The 13,534-nt window shown below is 43.9% G+C and overlaps 1 non-coding gene across 1 annotated transcript; it reads right to left on the bottom strand.

Moving 5' to 3' along the window:
* Positions 1 to 12,860: 12,860 nt before the first annotated feature.
* On the bottom strand, positions 12,861 to 13,053 carry LOC119036929 (U2 spliceosomal RNA). The gene has a single exon (XR_005080105.1). It is a non-coding gene; the product is annotated as a U2 spliceosomal RNA (small nuclear RNA).
* Between the last annotated feature and the right edge of the window lie 481 nt (positions 13,054 to 13,534).

The raw sequence follows: 13,534 nt of genomic DNA, 5'->3' as shown, positions 1-13,534 counted from the left end.
TTATACCTACCTAAAAAGGAACCTTTGTCTATCTGATTTTTAGGTCAGGTCAAACCTGCTTTTACTCAATAAGAGAAGGTGCTCTGGCTGAATTCCTCCCCTCTCGTCTCCTCCCACTGCCCTTCACACTCCTAACTCCACCCAACACGGAGAATCTTGGCAAATGCTGTAAGCAGCACCCTGGTCTTGCATCATGGCTCTCTAAGGTTGGGATTATCTTTTTTTTAATACATTTTATTAATTATGCCATTACACTTGTTCTATTTCCCCCCTTCATTTCCCTCCGCCCTGCACACCCCCTCCCCCACCATTCCCCCCCTTTAGTTTATGACCATGTGTCTCAAGTTCTTTAGATTCTATATTTCCCATACTATTCTTGCCCCCCCATTCTATTTTCTACTTACCATCTATGCTACTTATTTTCTGTACCTTCTCCCCCCTTCTCCTTCTCCCACTCCCCTGTTGCTAACCCTCCATGTGATCTTCATTTCTATGGTCCTGCTCCTGATTTAGCTGTCCTCTTAGTTTGCTTTTGTTTTAGGTGTGGTTGTTAATAACTGTGAGTTTGCTGTTTTTTCACTGTTCATCTTTTTTATCTATTTTTTCTTAGATAAGTCCAGTCACCTACAAAGGAGTTCCCATGAGACTGTCAGCGGATTTCTCAAAAGAGACCTTACAGGCAAGAAGGGGCTGGAAAGAAGTATTCCAAGTCATGAAATCCAAAGACCTACGTCCAAGATTGATCTATCCAGCAAAGCTTTCATTTTGAATGGAAGGGCAGATAAAGTGCTTCTCAGATAAGATCAAATTCAAGGAGTTCATCATCACCAACCCCTTATTATATGAAATGTTGAAGGTTGGGGTTATCTTAGCCAGAGTTGAAAAAGAAGAGTGTGGGAGCAAGAGCAAGGGGCGGGGTGCGGGAGCACTAAGGTGATCCAGGATTCAGGCTTCCAGGATGGAATGTGCCCAGACCCCGCAGTGATGAATGAGGAACGCAGGCCCCTTCCCCGAATTTGGAACCCTGGCCCTGAGCCCTGAGTTGTGCGGTCCATTTATCCTCTTTGTGGGCTGAACATACGAAAAGAAATTGCTTTAGCTGAACGAAGTGTCGTGAATTTACTTATTTATGAGATTCACAGGCTGCGTCCATCACACTGACGTCTGGATGAGCTCGCATCATGAGACAAGTACACGCTCGAGCACACACAGCAGTGTGGGCGTTGGAGCCGGTGTTGATCAAATGACGTACTCGAGATGACACGACCCGCGAGAGGAAAGGCTGGTGATGAGAACTCAGATTTCCATCTTCCCACCACTGTGACACGGTGACACCAGGCCGGGCTGAGAGCTGTAACAGCCTCACATCACCAGCCAAGCACACAGTGCGAGACTCGTTAAAATAAACCATCTCAATGGCAGTCCCTTATATTCTTCTTTCCTGTACCCCTCCAAACCCTGCCCCTCCCCCATAGACAATGAACCATTTAACAAAGAAGGGTGATTTCCTTTCCTCTCTCACCTGTTCTAATACAGGCTCAAATGCCACGGGACCCATCTCTGATGAATATGAATATTAAATTTGTCTCCCTTCCAGCATCAATCCCTCCTCCAGACCTCAGAAACCAGCCTGGCTTCTCCTCCAGCTCCACTCTGCAATTCCCCTTTCTCACACCCCCAGCACGGTTTCACTCCTCCCTCGCCCCCCTCCTTTCCCAGGCAGAGGCAACATGTGAACGTGTCGCCACCTGAGACAAAGAAAGGAGCCTTTGTTATACCTGCAGGATCCTAAATATTATCATCATTTAATTACTGCCGTTCTCCCAGGCCAACTGCTTGGCAGTACTCTCCTCTCTAGTTAAAGAGGCTTTTAAGTTTTCCCAGGGAGACTGCGTCGGAGATAATTTGTGAATGGAGACTAATTTTGGGTGTTGCCGCTGGTAGAAAGAGATGACTCCAAAGTAACCGAGCCTTAAAAGACAAACTGGGACAAAAGCTACACATTTCCTTCAGGGCCATCTTTGGGAAACAGCCACTATTCTCAGAGTCGATGTCTTGGGCACAAACCTGTGGACTGCATAATTAACTGGCCCAGATTCTATTTTACTTTATTTTTTTTTTACCACAGGAAGAGCTGAGTCACATTCATGATGCCTTTGGTTGCCAGGGATTGTCCCCTTGGTTGTGTGTTTGGACAAAAAGACAACTTGACTTCAGTCTTCTGGAATGTGCATCAGCCAGGGGTGTCCCTAAAAGGTGTCAGAAACTTGTTAAGCTGTTAAATGTCGCTTGATCTGTAAAAAGACCAAAGCATTCCACACCTGCAGTGACAACATTCCAAGCAGAAATGACCAGCTCCCGGTCTTGGCCCGAGTGGCTGTGCTTGTGCGTGTGACATAGGAACGCAGGTGCCGCTCCCATGGCTGACTCTTCTCACTCTGTTTGATCATAACGCTCCCATTCCCTTGTGATGCTCTCACAGGAAGTGTCTGATCATGGACTCTTTCAGTACTCCCGGGCGCAAGGGACCTGCGGGGGGTGCTTTTTCACTTACACTCATTTTTGGCCAACTGAATTGGGAAAAAAACAACTATCTTGTGGGCCATACTAATGCCGGAAGACCAGAGAGAGTTCACACATGCACACCCAGCTTTTCTCTCTCCATCCTGAACTACTTAGTATCGCTATTGAGATACGGTGGGCATATAACATTGTGTAAGTGTAAGGTACATTTGATATTGCAATAGGATTACTGCCATATGTTAACTAACACCTCTATGAGGTCACGTAATTATCATTCCTTTCTGTGGCAGAAACGGTAAAGATAGTCTCTTAGCAACTGGGAAGTTTACAATACAGCCTTGTTGACTCTAATCACTATGCTGTGCATCAGATCGCCAGGACTCATTCACCTACAAGTTGTAAGTTCGTGCTCTTGAATGATGTCTTCCCAAGTAACTTACCCCTCAAGGCCCTGCTAACCAGGACTCTACTCTGTTTTTATGAGTTCCACTCTTTCGGGTCTATATAAAAGTGAAATCATACAGTATTTGTCTTTTGCCCACCTGACTTATCTCGCTTAGCTTAATACCCTCAGGTTTAGCCATATTGTTGCAAATGGCAGGAGTTCATGTGAAATTAAGGGGAATTTCCAACATCAGAAACCACTTTTAAAGCACCCATTGCGTCCAGACTCTAAAATAGCTCATGGGATGACAGCAGCAGTGAAGGAAACTTACGGCAGGGTTGGGAGAAAGTGTTCAGATCTGTGTTTGGGTGAACCCTGGAAACAGAACAAATGCCGACGTGGACAAAAAAGAAAAGAAGGAGGAGGAAGAGAGTACCCATCACCACAATGGCAAACTTTCTTCGCCTTTTAAAAGTAAAGTGTTAGAAGTTGGCATGGTGGTGACTCTTTGCAGGGAGTGAAGAAAATCTTATACGCGTCCAATGCAAAAATAAACACATACAAAGGCTTAAGAATCAGAATAACATCAAATTTCTCAACAGCAGCTGGAAGCTAGAAGATAATGAAGTAGTGTTTTCAAATTTCTGAAGAAAAGTGATTTCCACATCCAGCCAAATTATATGTTAATTGTTAAGAGACACTACGGGTGTTCATTGTTAAAATACACCACAGGTGTTTTCAGATATAAGGTCTTTAAAAGTTTACCTTCCTTTTACAACACTTTTTCTCAGGGAGCAACTGGAAGGTCTCAGAAGCTAGAAAAACCAGAAACATACCCAGAAAGGGGGAGATGAGACCCAGGAAACAGATGAACCAATGAAAGACAGAAGCGATGGAAATCTCAAGGATGACAGACAAGGGTAACTTGAAGTGGCGGGTATGCAGAAAACCTGGAGAGGCAGCAGCCCAGAGTGACAAAGGGTAGGGCCCTTTGGAAGAGGTGTCTTCAAAAAGGTGAATTGATATAGAAAGGAGATTTACACGATTAGAGTAAGTTTAGGAATACATATATATGTATATACGAGATACATATGTGGTCTTTGTTCACATATAACATGTATACTGTTGTCTGAGTATATATTTAAGTTGCATGTGTGTAGTATTATAACTAATACAGTATGAATATTATAAAATATAAATAAGAAAAGGATTAGTTAAAATAAATGGAAATAAGAGTTCTATTATTTCCTTCCCTCACCCCAGTGAATATCTGATACACTGCCTGCTTGCATCCCTAATACATGTTATCAGATTAGCCAGCGGAGATCATACTAAAGAAATGGCCGAAGAAAAGGTAAACGTTGGCCACTGGGAGAGAAGCTCATCCAGGTAGGAGCCCACCTCCCCTGGGGTCAGTCTTGCTCAGCACACAGGTGGGTTCTGGCTATGACCTGAGGTGGGTCCCGGAGGTTCTGGAGCCTCAGAAGGCCTGGGCATGGGTTTTGGAGAATCAAACTCTGGGAAGATGCCAGCGCCTTCAGGACCACCTCAGTTCCATCGCTCACTTTACTGATGAAAATAACTTACACACCAGAACCTTGCCTCAGTCCAGGTCAGGCCCCATGTAACACGCCTGCACCCTGTGGACGCACGAATCTGTGGATGAAAAGCCAACTTAAAGACGCCTCACGCACGTTGGTTGCTTGTCCTAACTATCTTCCATGGCCTATCTGAGCAGCCAGCTCTCTTCTCTGCTGCCATCTAGGGCATGGGGTAGCTCCGGACCGAGGCCTGTGCAGTTCTCACGTGGGCTTGGAGCTGGAGCCAGGACGTTTCTTCAGAAAACATTCCCTGAAATATTTCTGAAGAGCTTCACAGGGTTCTTGTGACCTAATAGATGGGCCAAAAATCTGACTTCAGCCATGTTTTCCTTTTCTGTTTTATCCAAAGAAAATAAACATGAAAAGTCTCTTTGTCAGTACTTATGTCTTATTAGGACATTTTGACAGTAAGTAGTTTTAGTCATACATGTTAAAGTCTGCCTGCCTAAAACAGAAATGTATTTAAGTGGCAAGATTAAATAAATCCAGTTTAGAATATTTAGCTCACCAACCTTACTTGCTTGAAACAGTAGGGCCCTAAACACGGAGATCAGCGTAACTGTGATTGCAACTCCTATCAGCATTTATAAATATAATGAGAGCCACATACTGGGCCATGTTGGAGATGCCACTGAAATTTCTCTTGTGAAGACATGAAAAGCATCTGCCCCTCCACCAGGAGGCAGCACGGTGATCAGGGGTGGACTGGCTCTGCAGCCTCTCAGTGTCTCTCCCACCCACCGAACGGAGTGACTATCCTGCGTGCACAGTCAAGGCGCCCTGGCTGAGGAATGGCGCTTCTGCGTGAGATGAAAATAACAAGGGAGGTTTTTGCCTGCTTCCTGAGACAAACGCACACACAGAGATAACAGCAAAATGTGTGTGTGAAACAACAGTTGCGAAGACACTGGCTCTCAGGCGATGAAGGATAGTGATCTCTGAAAGACAGGAAACAATTGGAGGAGCCCTCCGGGGAGGGGGAAATGGAAGTATCTGGCTCCAGGTTCTTACACTGTGTGTGCAGTGGTTGATTGTCACCGACGAAAAGATAGTGGCAAAGGAGAGCTTTGTACGACACATTACATGCTATACACTCTATGCATTATATTTTAGAAGCCATTAAAATAACAAAACAAAGATGTGCGGCTAATAAGCCAACAAAGGAGAATAAATGGAATCATAAAAAAAAATCAGTTACTCCAAGAGATGGTAAAAAAAAGAAAAGAAACCAGGGAAAGTCAATAAAGCACCAGATGGAACAGATAAAACACAAGCAGCAATATGGTCAACTTAAACTCAAGTGCATCAACCATCACATTACATGTAAATTCTCTAACCACCTCTGATTAAAAGGTAGAGCTGTCAGATTGGATAAAAAATGAGGAGACAAAGAATGATGTCTATAAAAAATGTGCTCGAACTATAAAAACGCGGACAGGTCAAAAGGAAAAGGGTAGAAAATGATACACTATGCTAACACTAATCAGAAGAAAACTGGAGTGGCAGTATTAATAACAGGGGCACATAATCACAGGGCTGTAAACTACATGAAGCTCAAATTGACAGAATTACAAAGAGAAATAAACAAACCCAAAATTATAGTCAGCAATTTCTATAAGTCTCAATCATTAACGGCACAAGCAGAAAGAAAACCAGCGAGCATGTAGAAAATTAGCCCCACAGCATTGACATTGTAGTCTGTTCAGGTTTTATAGTTGATTTCAGTGAAAAGAGATGTGAATTGATTGTACTTCCCACGGCGAAATTCTAAGACAGGTTCCAAGATCCTTGCCCCCACACGTTGATGAGCCTTTATAATCACCTCTCCTAGCTTCGGAGCAGGATTTGTGACTATGATAGAGTATCACTCCCATGATTACTTCATATGGCAGAAGGGATCGTGCAGTTGTAATGAAGTTCCCTAATTAACTTGGAATTAATCAAAAGAAAGATAATCCTAGATACACTTGATCTAATCAGATGATCCCTTAAACGAAGTCAGGGAGATTCAAAGGCACGTAGGCTCTCTGGCTGGCCCTGAAGGTGCAGCCTCCACGAATTCTACAGGAACAGCAAATGAATCCTTCCTACAGCCACATGAACTTGGAAGGCGACCCCAAACCTCAGCTGAGTTCCCAGTCCCAGCTGACACTTGATTGCAGTCTTGTGAGACCCTCAGCTGAAGATGCATTTGAGCCCTGCCTGCAGTTCTGACTTACTGAAACTATGACACAGTTGTGTTGCTTTAAGCCTCTGTGATAATGTTTCACTGCAGAAACCTGATAGACCTTATCCTACCTGGAACAGTATTTAAAACAAGGAAAGTCTAAGTATTCTAGATCTGAATAAATGCTCTCCTGGGAGTGTTGATTATTTCTCAAAACGTTTTCTAACAAATCTCTTTGTTGGTTTCCCTTCCTCTGAATTCCCAACATAGTATTAGAGAAATATCTCAACATTTCAGATCTGCTCAACATCAGCTTCCCCAAGTGTTGAATATAGCAAGTCATCTCTGTGCAGTTCTCTGTTAGCTGCTTCTTTACTTCTATTCCCTTCGCCCTTCTTGGTTTATCAAGCTGAGTTTTAGGGAAGAAAACTCTATTTTATATTATATCATTGCATCAATTATTGCTACAGGAATCACTCAGCTGGGACAAATAGCAAGCCTGGTGTAATCAGTAAACTAGAGGGGTGACCATTTATAGCCACCATCAGATAAGCCAAATTAAAGTCCGACAATGGACAGGTTGCCTGCCCCCGTCCTTCCCTGGACTGTGAAGTTGCCAAAAGAAAGTGTGGTTTCCTGGTGAGGTAGGAGAGGTGTCTACCCATATAATCCCCATGTGAGGGCACAGGACACACTTAGGGTGCTCTTTGGAAAAAAAACCTAATTAAATTGTTTGGGGAACACTAAATACAAAGATGTCACCCGGAGAGAGGCGCACCACTTAGCAAATACAACCCCTGTGTCTGCAGTGAAGAAACCTATTTAACTTGGCTTATGCCAGAACTTTCCCATATTATTAGCTGTTCTGTCCAGGTTTTGGAGCTGATTTCAGCGTGAGGAAAACAGAGATGCGTGTTTACTTCACAGGGTAGCAGGCTCATTCCTTTGGCACACCTATGTACCCTAGGAAACTCAAATGTTTTTGCATGGAAAATACTTTGTGAAATGTGGACCTAGAGATTCAAGTTCACTGTGTGTTTATTTATCCTGTCCCCTCTTTCCGATGATATTCCACTCCAGGTCAAGGGTTGATCACATGTGAACTGGTGAGACAATTCCTAGTGTAATTGCTCTCAAACAGAAATGGCCATCCAGTCTCACCTCAAGCTGATGAGAAGCACTACTAATGCAGTCCAGTCTCCTGAGATAGAATGCATCCCCCAACTCAAGAATTTTAGGCATCGCGGAGCAGTCATGGCTTATCATCCCAAAGCATTCAACCGACACCTTTGAAACACCCACCGTGCATTAGGCTCAGTTCATTGCTAGCAAGCCCGAGCACACTGGTTTTCCAGCTCACAGAATGTATGGCCCCTGAGGAAGTGTCTAGGAGGGATGATAGCTTATGGAACTCCCAGAGACTTCTGGGAAAGAGACGAGTGGCCGGATTGATGACGCCCATCAGCCCCAGCACAGAGAACCTCAAACAAGGTCTTGGGGTGAGGGCTGCCCTGACTGCTCAGGCAGGGCCTTGGATGGCCCTGGTCAGAGTAGAGAACACTTTCCCAAAAGGCAAAGATGATTTGCAGCAGTTCTTAGGCCAAATCCACTCCTGATAGAAATGTCTTCAAGAACAAAGAAGGAGGAGGAAAGAAGGAAGCATAAGAAACAGAATAATTTACTTTCTATTTTGCATTGATTCAAAGATGCACATTTTTCCATATTTTAACATCTCCAAACTCTCTGCGATTGAATCCAAAATGCCTTACAGTCGCTGTCCTCTGGCATCACGTGACCTGGTTGTCATTGTGTGCAACTGCAAACTTGTTCACAGCTGTTGCTCTTGTCATCACTTCAAGAGGATTATGTGCTGTGTTGGGACTGCACGTGCCGGTTTAATTGCTGTGTAACAGGCTTTCAGGAAGATTATACCATGATTCAGTACTGAAAGGAAAACTTACAGTATATTCAGAAAGGTGAGGACACAGAGTAGGGGGGTATATATTTGTTACTGGTCAAGTGCATGTTCATCAGAGGAGGAATGATTGCAATTCCATTACCTCTTGCAAAACACACCATGTGTTTTCCACGTGCTACTCAAAGTGTGGTCCATGGACCAGCAAGCATCACCTGGGACAATGGTGGAAGTGTAGAATCCCAGACTCGTCCTTACACCTACTGAGTCAGGATCTGTATTCTAGCAAACCTCGCAGGTCGCCGTGCAGACATTAACGTCTGAGGGCCCCTCTTTAGAGCACACAAAGCAGAGCTCAGTTACACTGACTTATTAAAGCACTTGCAAGGGAAGCCCATCTAAGTTACTCAGACTCCAGCCAAGGCAGACACCTTCACAAGAACTCCCCGACCTGGGTCAAGATGCAAACTGGAAGGAGGAAATCTCAGCTCAGTTCTCCTGCTTCCATCACCTGGGACAAGAGGTGGCTGAGGGATGAGATGCATCTCATGTAAGTGTGACAAAGTCAATGTCCTAAGATACTCCAGAAGACCCTATTCACAGGGTTCCAGGAACCTGCTTGCAAACCCAGAAGTCGTCTCCCTATGCACCTTCTTTTAACTCCAGATTATCAATTCCATCTGTGCAGAGGCTATAAATCATGTGTTTAGTATAAACTGAGCTGGTGTCAGCTGAAGAAGAAGCAATGAGTCAGGGCAGCTTTTGCCCATGACCTTGTTGGAGGTTCTCCAGACTACAGCTGTCAATCACATCTCTCACCAAAAAACTCCCGCCGTTGCCCTGCCTTATCCGCAGAGCGGAGATATGTTCCAAGACCCCCAGTGAATTCCCAGAACCTCAGCTCGTACCAAATCCTATGTATACTTTTCTTTTCTGTACATGCATACCTATGATAAGGTTTAATTTATGAATTAGGCACAGTAAGAGGTTAACAACTAATAATAAAATAGAACAATTATTACAATATACTGTAATGAAAGCTATATGAATATGGTCTCAAAATATCTTACTGTAGTGTACTCACCTTTTCACTTAAAGGAAGCTCCTGACGGCTTGTCCTTGGCACACCTGAACTGCCAGCATCGCTGCTCTTGCGCTTTGGGGTCAGCGTCAACTGAAGTGTGGGTGAGCTGAACACAAGCACTGTGATGCCAGGGCAGTTGAGCTGATCACTCAGGGACTCACGGTGGGGAGCATCCATGGTGAGAAGACCCTGGACAAAGGGATGAGACACATTCAGGGTGGGAGGGGCAGGGCCTCTCGAGATTTCGTTACAGTACTCAAATGGCGTGCAGTTTAGAACTTGTGAATCATTTATTTCTGGAATTTTCCATTAAGTATTTTCAAACCGCGGTTGACCACGCGTACCTGTAACCGCGGATAAGGGGGGACTGTTGCGCTCTGCTCCTGGGGTGCACTACATCTAGAGGTAAAAGGAAGCAAACGCTGTGCTCTGCACTCCATCCTGAGAGGCAGGCAGGGTTTTGTGCTCATTCTTTGACACATCGGTAAGAAGTCCCTTGGAGAGCTTATGTCGCTTCTGTATCAAAAGTAGCAGAGGCCCAGAAAGATGTATTTTGATATTCGGACCCCGGTTTCTCAAAAATAGCGCTCCTCCTCCTTTTAAGGAAGCCCTAGCAAAGGGCGATGTAGGCACTGTGTGTAAATCACCCTCTCCCTCGCCCCAATGTTGGGACAAAGGACCCCTCCTCCGTGCAGTGTGTTTTACTTCCGGAGATTTGCTGACACCTGCTGACAAGTGGAAGGAGAGCACCGAGTCAAGAAGTTTTTTCTCGAAGGGTATCTTGCTGCCCCGCAAAGTTGAAGGTGGGAGGGGCCCAAGAACTTCACCAGAGGAGACAGTGAAGGTCAGAGCCCCGAGCACAAAGAAGAAACGCCAGGAGGTCTGAACCCGCCCAGCCCTCAGGCCCTACAGCTGGAGCCTTGGGACCCCCAACCATGCCGCATAAACTCTATTGCCTCCCCCCCCCCCCGGGGTGGTCTGACGCCAGGCCTCACGTGGTCTGTGCTCTGAGGAGCTTGTAACAGGTGATTTATCTCTAACAATGCAAGTAATAAATCTCACTCACCAACTGAGCAAATTGCCACAAATCCTTGTCTCCGCCTTCCTGTAGCACTACTATGCGATAGATTCTAGAGTCATCCTTAGTTTCCATCAATATTAGGTTGCTATTTAGGTTAGTGGTGAACATAAATACACACACACACACACACACACACACACACACACACACACACGCATGCACACAAACGCCATGCCTTTTACTGGTGAGGAGGACCACGGAGTCTGGGCTTTTAAGAGCATGTAGTACCACTTCATCCCAATAGGTGGAGACAAGCAATCAGCTAAAGTGGATTGAGTTTCTGCACTCGGGCCTTGACAACTATTTTACAGTATTTTGCAGCGCTTGACAAGCTTTAAATTTGTTGGGATGAGTGAACAGGTGGGTGGGAGCCCACAGCCACCCATCTCATTCCTATTCCTGCCCGGAAAGGATTCCTGTGGTTATCAACAGGGGAGGGGAGGAGAGGGGGAAAAGGTGCAGAGAATAAGTAGTATACATGGTAGGTAGAAAATAGACAGGGGGAGGTTAAGAATAGTACAGGAAATGTAGAAGCCAAAGAACTTATATGTATGACCCATGGACATGAACTAAGGGGGTGGGGAATGAGGGTGCAAAGGAGTACGCAGGACAGAGGGGAGCAAAGGGGGGAAAATGAGATGACTGTAATAGCATAATCAATAAAATATATTTTTTAAAAAATGTGTTTCCAGAAAGACAGCATGTTCCACTGTGAAAATGTCGCCTTGAGTACAGAACATTGATCATGCGATAATGGATGGAAGTCACTGGTGAACTTGTTAGAAGCCATTTCTGTGGAATCCTAGGAACAGAGAACTGATTGGACTTAAGTGAAAAGAAATCGTGGGTGAAGCCCTGGCTCGAAGCTCAGTTGGTTAGAGCATCATCTTGATAAGACAAGGTCAGGGGTTCAATCCCCCATCAAGGCACATACAAGAATCAAGCAATGAATGAATCAATAAGTGGAACAGCAAGTCAATGGTTCTCTCCCTTCCTTTCTCTTTAAAATCAATCAATCTATTAAACTTTTTTTTAAAGTTGTGAGAACATGGTAGGTGAGGTCACCTTATTTCATTTACCTTGGTAGGAAGCCAATATCTGAGGCAGTATATGAAAGAGGTTGTAACACCAAAGGACACATTTTTAAAGATGGAATTTTGCATTGTACTATCTCGATTCTTATCATATCACTATGGTGCAGACATTGTTCTCAGTTCATGCATGAGAAAGCCGAAAAGTTAATTTTCCACATATCAAAATTTTAAAAAATTAGCAACAAAAACGCTAACATTACATAAGACCTAAATTATTTCCTCTAGACCCTGGCACCTCTTATCAAATTATAAAAACCAAAGGTTAATACTTGTGTTTTCCTGCTCAACACAATGACTGAGTTGAGTGCCAAGCACTATAAATAGCCTTATTTTTTATTATGTTACTTGTTGACTTAAACCCTGTCATTAAATACAGAAATGTTTTTGTCACATTTTCACCATTATTCAGTGTTTGCTCTAATCAACTTTTATAGCCTTTTTCTAGCTATACCTCTCATATACTTAGAGAAAATAACACCAATTTTTGAGTCATCAAAAAGTTTCTTGTTGTATTGCTGTCTTAACTCTCAGTAATACTCAAGACTTCACAGTTTATCAAGGCTTGTAAAGTCCAATTTTGTCTCTCACTGTGACATATTTCCCTTAAAAAGCCTAAACTCGGTCATTTATTCCCCTAAGATAAATACATGCATGTGTGTGTATGTATATGCACAAATACATAGAGCATCTGCTCTATAGCAGGCGATGGATGCAGCTGGAGGAAGACAGAGAAGACTGTGTTAGCCCTGGAGTGAAAGGGGCTGCTGGGGGACACCTGGGACAATGACACTCTGCCAAGGCTGCGATGGCATAGATAGTGGCCTATTTGGTGTAAACTGAGAAAATCTTGTTCTTGAATTTCTATGCAAAACTACAGATTCTTAAAAAAATTTTTAGAGAGAGAGAGAGAAGAAAAGGAGAGAGAGAGACTGATTTTGTGGTTCCACTTATTGACGCGTTCATTGGTTGCCTCTTATATGTGCCCTGACCAGGGATGGAACCCGAAACCTTGGGATGATGCTCTAGCCAACTCAGCTACCTGACCAGGACAAAACTCCAGATTTATTACATGCATTTTCATTTGTCTGGAATTGCCTTAGAATTACTGTTTTCAGAATTTAATTAGTTTTTGTGTTTATAACCATTTTAAAGTGATAAGAACAGATACTACACTTGTTCTTAGCTAAAAGGCCAAGAAGCGATTGTTTATAACTATTTTATATATTAAACATTACACAAATACAACTATGTAGAACATATTCTATATCATTATATGCTATATTACTGTAGTTATGTTAAATAGTTTACATTTCAGACAATGAAGTTCATCAGTCATTCCTGAGAAAAGACCCAGTGCTGCAAGCTGTCGGTGCTGGAATTCCAACGGATTCTGGCCACCAAACTCGGGCTCCTCTCAGCTGCTGGCCTCAGGGCCTGAGAAGCATGCTGGCATGTATCTCAACAGTGTGACCTTCAAGAGAGGCTTTACGCAATTGGCATTTGAAGAGTGGTTGTGACCAACATCCATTTTGCCGGCTCTCCACTGTGCAGTGTGTGGAGAGCCAGCGTGGTTAGCAGCATGTACCTGATATACCTGGTGCCATTTGACCATCCTAAGCACCTTCCTCCTGTCACTGCTCCTGTCTCTCTGACTCTTCTCTATTCTGATTTTATGGCTCAAGTC

The sequence above is a fragment of the Artibeus jamaicensis genome, unplaced genomic scaffold (assembly GCF_021234435.1).
Source record: "Artibeus jamaicensis isolate MK-2021 breed Jamaican fruit bat unplaced genomic scaffold, CSHL_Jam_final scaffold_833, whole genome shotgun sequence".
In the NCBI taxonomy this organism is placed as follows: domain Eukaryota; kingdom Metazoa; phylum Chordata; class Mammalia; order Chiroptera; family Phyllostomidae; genus Artibeus; species Artibeus jamaicensis.
Note: the sequence above shows the minus strand (reverse complement) of the source record. Positions and strands in the feature narration are given on the sequence as shown.